The sequence below is a fragment of the Eriocheir sinensis genome, unplaced genomic scaffold, assembly GCF_024679095.1.
Source record: "Eriocheir sinensis breed Jianghai 21 unplaced genomic scaffold, ASM2467909v1 Scaffold144, whole genome shotgun sequence".
Classification (NCBI taxonomy): domain Eukaryota; kingdom Metazoa; phylum Arthropoda; class Malacostraca; order Decapoda; family Varunidae; genus Eriocheir; species Eriocheir sinensis.
The window spans coordinates 418,023-430,461 of record NW_026110784.1 but is presented as its reverse complement, the minus strand read 5'-3'; the positions used below and the strand labels follow the sequence as shown (position 1 = coordinate 430,461).

Below are 12,439 nucleotides of genomic sequence, written 5' to 3'. Positions count from 1 at the left end.
TTGGGAAAAGGTGTTTGTGTTTTGTGAATGTAGTGTGGTGTAGAAAGAGAGAGGAACTGTCTTTAGAGAGCATGCTGAACTGCTCTCTGGTGTTGATGAGACAAAAGGGAAACGGTTAGTGAGGACATGGGTAGGGTCTTTGTAGGGCTTCAGCACCCTCCTCGCTTCTCATATATCCTCACCGGAAGTAGCTCACGCCCGTTCGGTAGGTGTCTTCCTACCTACTCCTACTAAATATATGGCTCTTCGTCTCATCAGCTCTCCTCCTCATACAGAGAGTCTTCTACCTCTTAATTACCGCCGCCATGCTGCCTCTTTTTCTCTCTTCTATCGATATTTCCACGCTGACTGCTCTTCTGAACTTGCTAACTGCATGCCTCCCCTCCTCCCGCGGCCCCGCTGCAAGCGACTTTCTACTCATGCTCATCCCTATACTATCCAAACCCTTTATGCAAGAGATAACCAGCATCTTCACTCTTTCATCCCTCACTCTGGTAAACTCTGGAACAATCTTCCTGCATCTGTATTTCATCCTGCCTACGACTTGAACTCTTTCAAGAGAAGGGTATTTGGACACCTCTCCTTCCGATATTGACCTCTCTTTCGGCCACCTCTGGATTATATTTAGGAGAGGTAAGTAGAGGGCATTTTTTATTATTGTTTCCTTTTTTTGGGTGCCCTTGAACTGTTTCCTATATATATATATATATATATATATATATATATATATATATATATATATATATATATATATATATATATATATATATATATATATATATATATATATATATATATTGATTAATGTTAAATTAAAGGTCTTGCTCTAGTGTAAGTTGCCAGATAGCTACATGATGTTCTCTTAAACTGCCGGTAAATAATAAGCATGAAATGAATAACTCAAGTCTAAGCTTGAGGCGGTGGCTGGAAGGATAGCAAGACGGCCCCGCGTCCAGGAGGACGCGAGTTCAATCCCCGACCGGTGCCACCAAGCTGGGATTTTTCAGCCGCCGCCGAGTGGCTTAAAACTACCCACATGCTGTCCAGAAGACCACCTATCAACCCGGACTCTAGATTCTAGGATTAAAGATGAGCTCCGGGAGGGCAGCATGAGCCAATGCAAGATGGCGCCACTATAAACACTCGCCTGCGCCAGAACGGGCTGGGCCGACCATCAGGACCCACCGGAAAGAAGCCTTGGACCGACCATCAGGATCCACCGGGAACAAGCCTACCGGCGCAATAGGCCGCGACGTAAAAAAAAAAAAAAAAAAAAAGCTATCCACATAGCTTGGCAAATACTGCTATAACTCACTGACAGCCTTTGCGTCGTCATTGAGGTAGATATGTATTATGTAAACAGTCGCAGCGCTTCAACACGAGTTTTTAATACGAGTCTATCCTTAAAATACGTTTTCTTCGTTATTTACTTCTAATCGTGTTCTCGGTAAACAAATTTGTAGAAGTAGAGAAAAAATATATTAATGAAATCATGAATGTTAAGCAATAGATTGCATGTAAAATAACTAAGTGACTTGAAAAACTCTTTGTGAATTATTAAGTCCTGAGTATATTTGGTCATTAAATGCTTAATATTTTTTTTTTTTTGCGGAAAATTTAAAACTCAAGCCAAGGCTATCCACGCTTATGTTGTCGTATAGCGCCTCTCTGACAGGAGAAGGATGCTTGGACGGGTGATTTCTGACATCAGTGCCCTAAATTACGTAAGATAAGGCCATGTCCACACTTGCATCACGTATGGTGGAGCGAAAGACTTTGTTTGGCCCATAAGAACCGTACTATATAGCGACAATCTCTCTCTCTCTCTCTCTCTCTCTCTCTCTCTCTCTCTCTCTCTCTCTCTCTCTCTCTCTCTCTCTCTCTCTCTCTCTCTCTCTCTTTCCATAGACTCTGGCTTTACAGCAATGCCTGGCAATGTTACCCGGAGACCTCATGACCTATTAATACCATTGTGCAGGACATCACATCGTATGGAGTATGCATCTCATGTGTGGGGGCCCCTCACACAGCTCTTCTGGACAGAGTGGAGGCTAAGGCTCTTCGTCTCATCAGCTCTCCTCCTCATACTGATAGTCTTCTACCTCTTAAATTCCGCCGCAATGTTGCCTCTCTTTCTATCTTCTATCGATATTTCCACGCTGACTGCTCTTCTGACTTGCTAACTGCATGCCTCCCCCCCTCCCGCGGCCCCGCTGCACTCGACTTTCTACTCATGCTCATCCTTATACTGTCCAAACCCCTTATGCAAGAGTTAACCAGCATCTTCACTCTTTCATCCCTCACGCTGGTAAACTCTGGAACAATCTTCCTTCATCTGTATTTCCTCCTGCCTACGACTTGAACTCTTTCAAGAGGAGGGTATCAGGACACCTCTCCTCCCGTATTTGATCTTCCTTTCGGCCACCTCTTTTGTTTCTTTTTTAGGAGCAGCGAGTAGTTGGCTTTTTTTTTATTGTTTTCTTTTTTTGTGTGCCCTTGAGCTGCCTCCTTTGTTGTAAAAAAAAAAAAAACGGAGCATCCTATCAAGAGGAGCTAAAATCTGGAATGACTTACCACAACACTTAAAAACTGATGAGAATATAAGATTGTTCAAACCAAATTAATAAAAAGGCTTCTTAGTACCTATGAGAACTTATGGTCACATTGATTTTTTAATTTATTTTATAGTGTTTTTGAGTGGTTCATTGCGTTTTTTTTTCTCACATTATTTTTGCAAACTCCGACTGATTGCTGTAAATTTCATTATTTCAATAATAATCAGGCTATTTTCAAGTTTTTATTTCACATGTACACTTGTTGACTGCTAGAGTTTTTTTTTCACATGTTCGTATTGTATACATTTTTCACTTCGACTGACCTATACATTTAAACATTGTTGAAATATATGTAAGTTATTATGCTTTATGTGGCCTAAACCTGTCCCTTGTTATGTACTTTCTTTACGAGTCTTCAGGTCCTAAGAAAGCCTCGGCTTAATGGCCCTGGCTTTAAATAAAAACTACATTTGTAATTTACCAATATGTATATAACTATTAAGCCAAAAATAAATATATCAATATATATATCAATATATATATATATATATATATATATATATATATATATATATATATATATATATATATATATATATATATATATATATATATATATATATATATATATAATAGATATATATAGAGATTAATCTGAAAAAATTTAACTAAAAAGTATAAACTATGATATGGAATATTCTCTCTCTCTCTCTCTCTCTCTCTCTCTCTCTCTCTCTCTCTCTCTCTCTCTCTCTCTCTCTCTCTCACACACAAAACCAGGCAAAAACACACACACACACACACACACACACACACACACACACACACACATCCTGCCTCGACGCACCAAGAAACAGCAGATTACCTCAGGCAAGAACAGGAGTGAGTCCTTTGCTCTCCAGTACTGAACAAAAATCACATCATGAAGCCAAACACCAGATTCTCATCAAGTGTGCGTCTAGTGGTGGGTGGCAAGTGACCACGACCCACCTCAGGTGAGGCTGCCCATCATGAGTGAGGCCCCGGCCAATGCTCTCCTCAACAATGAGCAAAGCTGAAATGTCAGGGGAAATTCTCAACAATACTGGCACCATGGAGCATCACCAGGGCTCAAGGCAGCTCTCCCTTAGTTTCCGAGACATGAAAATAAAGAGAGCTGAGAAGAAGGGCTCAGTTCTGGATGACAAGTTTTCCCTACTCTTCCAGGCACAGTTCAGTGTTGGTGAGGTGGTGTTCCAAGTGTGTCACTGCCTGCAGTGTTCATGGCAGCCAGGAGCCTCATGCTTGGCCCACAGTCTGCTGGGATGATGCATTTGCCAAGCAAGGGCGCACACACTGCCTCAGAAGGTTCCATGGCCACAGGTTTTGGACGTGTTTGATGCCAAATTCCAATCTGCCACAGGAAGAGGCTTGACAGAAGACAACCTAAAGTTCTTAGCTGGAAAGGCATTCAGAAGTCCTCAAGTACAAGATTTCACTAACATGTCATGGTCATGGTTCTGCAAGGAGCCTCTGTCAGGACGGAACTTAACTTTTTGGGAGTGGTTCTTTGAAGGTCACCAAGGAGCACAGCCTTAGAGCCTTGGGCTTTGTGGGACACCCGCAGGCTGAGGAAATGATAAAAAACTCCAAGCCTAGGGCTCCTGCACTTCTCTGACTCAGAAGTTGGGGGAGGCAATATGACATGGAAGACACCACTAAAGACTGTGTTCAGAGGCAGGTATTCCTGCTCCAGCCTTGTACCAGTAACTCCTTTGTCCGCTGGGTGAGGTGGTAAGGTACAGTTTGGGGCATGTGCTATAGCAGACCTTCAATTCGTCCTGTACCTGAACCTAAAGAGCAGCAAGTACTACACCACAGCCAACAATGGGTGTGTCAAGCCTCGTCTAATTCTTGACATCCCAGCAGCAGGGCACGTCAGGGGAATCTTAGCCCAGTGCTCCACAAGCAATGTATCCAAGGCATGATGCCGTAGATCCACCTCCTGTGAGCACCAAGCCATCTCATTGTGCTCGGTATTATAAGACACTTTGGCTTCTCACATCGGCTATTTCTGAAGGTCAAAGAGGGGGTCAATCAGGTTCTAAAGAGTGTTTTTTAAGGTTCATGCTACAGAAGAAGGATCAAACTACCACCGGGCTCATAAAACCACCCCTGAAAATGCTCACAACTCCTAGGAAAGCCTTGCCAAATATGTGAACTTGGTTAACAAGATGTTTTAATATAGGAGTGACAATGTGTCTCCACAACGCCCCCACAACAACCCTGCTGATTGTCCTGACACCCTGGAAAGCCTGCCAGACACAGACTTCTCAGCCTCCGTGTGGTCCTCAGTGTTTGGCAGCGTGACAGACAGGGACTGGCTGGAAAAGTGGACACTTGTCCGTGGTGGAAAATATTATTTGCATGCTGTTCACAACTAATGGATGTTAAGAAACAGTACAGAAATCTTCTCATATTTGTCTGTCATAAACCTAGTAAATGTTTATCAGTGTTTGTAGGAGTTCCTTTTGGGGTGTTGTATTGGCTAATATGAATACAAGTGTGCCGATGGAGGCTCGTAAGTGGTGCAATCCCATTTTTTCATAATAATAATAATAATAATAATAATAATAATAATAATAATAATAATAATAATAATAATGTTAATAATAATAAAAATAATAATAAAAAGAAGAAGAAGAATATAAGGAGTGAAAAATGTCTCACTTTTTACTAAAGAGAAGTTATTTTGAGAGAGAGAGAGAGACGACACACACACACACACACACACACACACACAGTATAAGAGGAAGTGCTGGGTGAAATAAGGACTTGGAAGGTGGAAAATGAAAAAGCAAATGTAGTCCTTTTAAAGAAGTGATCGAACAACAATTGTAAGAAGACAAGGAAAGGGTAGAGAAGGTGGTTAAGGCCTTGAAGAAACATGAGGAGCTGGTGTGAGAGGCGGCAGACAAGACCAAGAGTGTGCTGATGTTTGGCATGAAGGAAAGGAACATAACATACACACCAAGAAGGGAAAAGGAGGAACGGAAATCTGTAAAAGACTTACTTAAGAACTTAAATGATGAAGAACGGCAACACACTGAGGAGGAGGTGGAGGAAATCTATAGGATGGGCCCCTACATGGAAGGGAAGACCAGGCCAGTTAAAGTGAGATTAAGATCACAGAAGGCAACAGAGGAATTACTGTACAGGACAACTAGGTCAAGGGAAACAGAGGGATGCAAAGAAATATATATAAAGAAAAATAGAAAGGAAGAAGAAAGGAAGGAATGAAACAAACTTCTAGCAGAGGGAAAAGAAAGGAATAATATAAAATCTGAAGAGGAAAAAAGAGGTATTTTTTTGGAGAGTTCTGGGAGATCGGGTGAGGAAATGGCACATAAGGGAAAAGCCAAAAGAGAACAGAAGCTAGACGAGATTGCAACTAATAATGGATGTATACGAATGTAGACGGGACACTGTCTAGTAAACTGGAATTACAAGACTACCCACAGGAAAAGGAGCCCAAGATAGTATGCTTAACAGAAACTAAACTAAGTGAAGACATCCAAATAGTGTTTGATAATAACTACAATGTATGGAGGAAAGACAGAAAGGGCAAAGGTGCTGGAGGAGTGATGGTAATGACGAGGAAGGAGGTATTAGTAAAATCAGTCGTATATGGAGAAGGAGAGGCAGAAATAGTGAGTGTTAATCTGGAGAACAAAAACAGAGAAAGGATGACGATTATAGCAACGTATGTACCGCCAAGAACTAGCTCATGGAGTAGAGATGAATATGAGGCCATGATTGAGGATACCATTCAGAGTTTAAGTAGACTACTCAAGACAAACAAAAGACTTCTGTTAGGAGGTGATTTTAAGTATAAGGAGGTAAATTGGGAGATTTCTGAAAGTGTAGGTGGTAATACGGCATGGGGGGGAAGGTTTTTAAGACTGACGATGGTAGACGATGACGCAATGGGTGAAGGAAAACACAAGATATAGAAGTGACGACGAACCAGCGAGACTGGACCTGGTGTTAACAAAGGGAATGCACTTGATGAGTGAATTAAGGTATGGACGCCCTCTGGGTAAGAGTGACCACGTGACCATAGAGATGGTAACAGAGGAGGAAGGAGGTGAAGGGGATGAATCCTATAAAAGAAACAGGTTAAGCTATAGGAAGGCAGATGCGGAAAACCTCAGGAAGTACTATGGAGAGCTGGACTGGGATGAGTTAAAGAGAACAAGTGAAGTGCAAGAAAAGTATGACATTTTCATGGAGGCGTATAAACCAGGGGTTATGAAATTTGTACCAGAATACAAACCTGAAGAAAAAGGAAAAAAGGACTGGTTTAATGCAAGGTGTGCTGAGGCAAGAGAAAAGAGACAAAGCTTGGAAAAGATTGAAAAGAAATAAAAACCAAAGGAATAAAGAAGATTTTAAGGTAGCGAGAAATGAATACATGAAAATAAGGAAGGAAGAAGAGAAGGGACATGAAAAGGATATTGTGGAAGGTGCAAGGAACAACCCAAACTGTTTTACAGATTCATAAATGGAAAGATCACACCAAGGGAAACAATGGAAAGACTGAGCGATGGGAATGTGATAATTGAAGATCCTTAAGACATGACTGAGCAAAACAAAAAGTTCCAGCAAGTCTTTACAATAGAATCAAATTTCAAGTTACCGCACCACCACAACCGCACTGATGATTTTTCAGTACCGCGCCACCTCTGGCAGACAGTTATACGAGCCTGTTTGCAGATGATGCAGCATTGCTAAGACATATTAGGAGCAGTAAGGACTGTGAAATCCTCTAAGATGACCTGAACAAGATTTGGAAATGGAGTATTTAATGGGAGATGAAATGTGAAGAAATGTCATGTAATGGAAATGGGAAAGAGTGAAGGGAGACCAAAATGGACATATAAAATGGGAAATGGAGAAATATTAACCCGGCAGCTTCGGCGGACCCCGTTTGGGGCTTGACTCAAAACCCCTAATTCCAGCTAATTGTAGGCGGTGGCGGCATAGTGCAACCCACCATGCATGGTCATTGTGGTGGGTGAGTGATCTTGAGGTGGGCTTATTAGTCACAGGTTGTGTTGTAAGGTCATGGCAGACTGAATTAGCTACCCATACAGTAATCACTTGTTAAATTCTCTAAAGTAGACAACAAGAGACTCTCGGCTAGATGCCACGCGTCACGACTGCTTGTTTTGTAACAAACACTGCCCATAACAATGGAGTATAAGTAAATATTTTTAACGGCTTTATGGTCATGAGAGGAGTACTCTGATGTACGTTCCATGCTCTTTTCTTAGTCTCAAAATGCAGTGTAATGTTGCCGTTTCTCGGCCACCTCTCGGCTTTCCCATAGCCGAAGAACACGGGCTAAAGAGAGTTCAAGAAGAGAGAGATCTGGGAGTGACAATACAAGATAATCAACAGCCTGAAAGTCATGTAAATCGGATATTCAGTGATACGAATAATATGGTGAGAAATATAGGATTAGCATTCCACTACATGGACAAGGATATGAAGAAAAAGTTAGTAACCACTATGATTAGGCCAAAATTGGAATATGCGGAGGCAGTGTGGTCTCCCATAAGAAACACAAAAAAACTAGAAAGAATACAAAGAATGGCAACAAATGTGGTTCCAGGGCTGGAGAGATTGACATATCAGGAAAGACTAAAGGAAATGGACCTACCAACACTAGACCAAAGAGGAAAGGGGAGACCTAACACTAATTTATAAATTATTGAGCAAAATGGAAGAAGTAGATAATGAGGAGTTACTACTAAAAGAAGGAATAAACACCAGGAACACAAGAGGACACAGTAAAAAATTTAGGAGAGGAAGATGCTTGGGAGACATAAAGAAAAATAGCTTACCGCAAAGAAATATTGAGGTTTGGAAAAGACTAAGTGAGGATGTAGTATCGGCAGAGAGTGTGCAAAGCTTTAAGGATAAGTTAGACAAATGCAGATACGGAGACGGGACCACACGAGCGTAAGCCCAGGCCCTGTAAAGCCACAACTAGGTAAATACACATAATAACAGCCAATGTCTCCCCTAAAACCAAAGGTTGGAATGAGGCAAGATATAACACTATGCTGGAAGACACAATACGGGCACTGACAGATGAAATAAAAAATAATAAAAAGGTATTATTAACAGGACACTTAAATTGCAGAGAAATGAAATGGGAAAATTAGACAAGAGAGGGTGGTGAAAATACCTGGGGAAGTAAACTATTGAGGCTGGCAACAGATAACCTGGTGACGCAGTGGGTGCAAGGAGAAACAAGGCTGAGAGGGGATCACCAACCATCAAGACTTGACCTAATTTTCACAAAAAACGTGGAGTTGGATGAAGGAGTCAGTCACGAGTGCCCCTTAGGAAAGAGTGACCATGAACTATTGGAGATGAAAACTTTGGAAGGATGTGAATATTGAGATGAGGCTTATAAGGAAAAAAGGAAAAACTATGTTAGGGCAGATTACGTTGGACTCAAGACTCTTCGGCGGGGTAGACTGGACTGATATGAAGAGGAGTACTGATATTCAAGAGAAATATGACTTTTTTATGAATATTTACAACAGAGGAACAGAGATATATGTTCCATACTACACAGTAAAAACTAAAGGAGAGAAAACATGGTTTGGATGGAGGTGCGGAACAGCAAGAAGAAATATCAATAAGGCAAGGAGGAATTTAAAGAAAAGACCAAATAAGAACAATAGGGACAAATATAAATAGCAAGAAATGATTACGTGAAAATAAGGAGAGAGGAGAAAACTAAATTTGAAAGAAGAATAGTTTTTATATGTAAAGAAGAACCAAAAATGTTTTATAAATTAGTAAACGGGAAGTTGAAAAGAAATGAAGGAGTGGAAAGGCTAAAAGAAAAAAATGTATTCTACGAAACAAAGAAATTGCAAAAATATTAAATAAAAAAATTCATAAAGTGTTTACGAAAGAAACCGACTTTGACTGGGGCTCGGAAATTGCAATGAAGGGAAATTAAATCTTGTAAAGGTTGAGAAAGGGGAACTGTTGCAGCTGATGAAAACCTTAGAGGCAAGGAAAGCTACGGGACCGGATGACATCTCCGGTCAAGTGCTAAAAGAGTGTAGAAATGAATTACTGGAGCCACTTCATGACATAATAACATGCTCTATGAATACAGGAAAAGTGCCTTTAGAGTGGAAGAGAGCGAACATTGTACCAATTTATAAAAGTGGAGATAAAACTGAACCACTAAATTATAGGCCAGTCTCTTTAACAAGTGTAATGTGCAAGATTTGTGAAAGTATAATAAAAAACAATGGGCTGATCATTTAGAAAAGGAAAACATGATAAATGAAGGACAGTTTGGATTTAGAAAAGGGAAATCGTGTGTCACCAACTTACTGTGTTTCTACTCAGGAGCAACAGACATGGTGCAAGAAAGAGAAGGGTGGGCTGATTGTGTGTATCTCAATTTGAAAAAAGCTTTTGACAAGGTTATGCACAAAAGGTTAACCTGGAAACTACAGCAGTGGGGAGGAATGGGCGGAAAGGTTATAGAGTGGATGAAGGATTACTTAACAGGAAGAGAAATGAGGACGGTGATTAGAGAAGAGAAATCAAATTGGAGGAGAGTAGAGAGTGGAGTTCCTCAAGGCTCAGTTCTGGCACCAATAATGTTCATGATATATATAAATGATATGCCCATGGGTATAAAAGTTGTATGAGCCTTTTTGCAGACGCTGCAAAGTTAATGAGAAAAGTGAGGACGGAGGAAGACTGTGAGGAGCTGCAAAAAGACTTGGATAGGGTGTACAGATGGAGCCAGTTATGGGAGGTGGAGTTTAATGCAAACAAATGCCATGTTATGGAAATGGGGAAAAGTAAAAAAAGACCGAGGAAAACATACAGGATGGGAGGAGACAACTTAAAGGTGGTACATGAAGAAAAGGATTTGGGAGTAACGATGCAAGACACACTATCCCCAGAAAAGCACATAAACAAGCTGTTTGGAAAAACCTACAAGATGCAAAATATAACAGGAGCTGCCTTGTATAGGCCAACCGGCCTCTTGCAGACTCCTTACATTCTCAAGTTCATTCCATTTTACAGACAAATAAATGATATAGAATTGCAACTAAAATGGTCCCAGAACTCTGGAATATGACGTATGAAGACAGACTGAGGGAGACGGACTTGACGACACTGGAACAAAGAAGGGAGAGAAGAGATCTGATCACGCTGTATAAGTTGGTAAATAAGTTTGATGAGGTGGATAGGGATGATCTCTTCTCTACTGCCAGAATGCAGGGGCTGAGAGGACATGGAAAGAAACTTAATAAAGGAACCTGTTTGAGTGACTTGAAAAAGTAGGTATAGTTTTCCACATATAAGTGTTAACACATGGAACAGCTTGCAGGAATAGGTGGTGGGGGCGAGCAGTGTCCACCAAATGAAGGAAAGGCTGGATGAATGTAGACATGGAGACAGGACTACTAGAGCTTAGCTCGGGCCACCTAGACTACAAATAGCTAAATACACACACAGACACACACACATATAAAATGAGAGATGGTGAAATATTAAAGAAAGTAAATGAAGAGAGAGACCTGGGAGTAATAATGCAAGATTATATGGAACCAGGAAGTCATATAAATCGGATCTTCGGTGATACATATAACATGGTGAGAAATATAGGCATAGCATTCCACTACATGGACAAAGAAATGATGAGAAAATTAATAACTACTATGATCAGACCTAAACTAGAATACGCGGAAACAGTGCGGTCTCCACATATGAAGAAACACATAGTAAAACTAGAAAGAATACAGAGGATGGCAACAAAAATGGTTCCAGAACTGGAGGGACTGACATATGAAGAGAGACTAAAGGAAATGGACTTAGCAACACAAGAACAAAGAGGAGACCTAATACAAATATATAGGCTATTGAGTAAAATGGAAGAAGTAGATAACGAGAAATTGCTACTAAGAGAGGAACCTTCCAGCAGGAATACTAGAGGACATAGTAAAAAGTTGAGGAAGGGAAGATGTTCAAGAGACATAAAGAAATATAGCTTCCCACAAAGAAATATAGAGGTTTGGAACAGATAAGTGAAGAAATAGTATCGGCGAAGAGTGTGCAAAGTTTCAAGGAAAAGTTGGATAATTATAGATACGGAGACGGGACCACACGAGCGTAAGCCCAGGCCCTGTAAAACTACAACTAGGTAAATACAACTAGGTAAATACACACACACACACACGCACACACACACACACAGGGCAAAACATTTTTCCTTATCACAGTTTACTGCATGCTGGGGTCACACATTTTGGCAGAAGTCCTTGACCTTACCCTCCTTGACCTTGCCTGCTGCTGCTGCTGATCTCAGGGAGAGAGAGATTTACACAGATATTTAAACCACAAACACACAACTTATGGTCCACACTGGGCGGTCTGCCCTTAAGCCTGCCCTGAGTGAAATTATATTAATCAAATGGCACCAAGACTTTGCATTTCTACTTTAGTGATACTGAGGTGAAGGAAGTGTTGGTCAAGCTTGTTTTTAAGGGGAAGAGAGAGAGAGAGAGAGAGAGAGAGAGAGAGAGAGAATAAATAGAACAATGAAGAAAAAATATGCAATTGAAATTGAAATGACCCACGATGACCCAGAGAGATGCAGGGGTCAGGCCACAGAAAAAGAGCAAGTTTGGAGCACTACAATGACCCAGAGAGATGCAGGGGTCAGGCCACAGAAAAAGAGCAAGTTTGGAGCACTACAATGACCCAGAGAGATGCAAGGGTCAGGCCACAGAAAAGAGCAAGTTTGGAGCACTGCAATGACCCAGAGAGATGCAAGGGTCAGGCCACAG

General features: G+C 41.0%; 1 pseudogene; it reads left to right on the top strand.

Annotated features, from left to right (window-relative positions):
* The first annotated feature begins 3,614 nt into the window (after positions 1-3,614).
* LOC126990081 (signal transducer and activator of transcription 5B-like) lies at positions 3,615-4,251 on the top strand (annotated as a pseudogene).
* Positions 4,252-12,439: the final 8,188 nt, after the last annotated feature.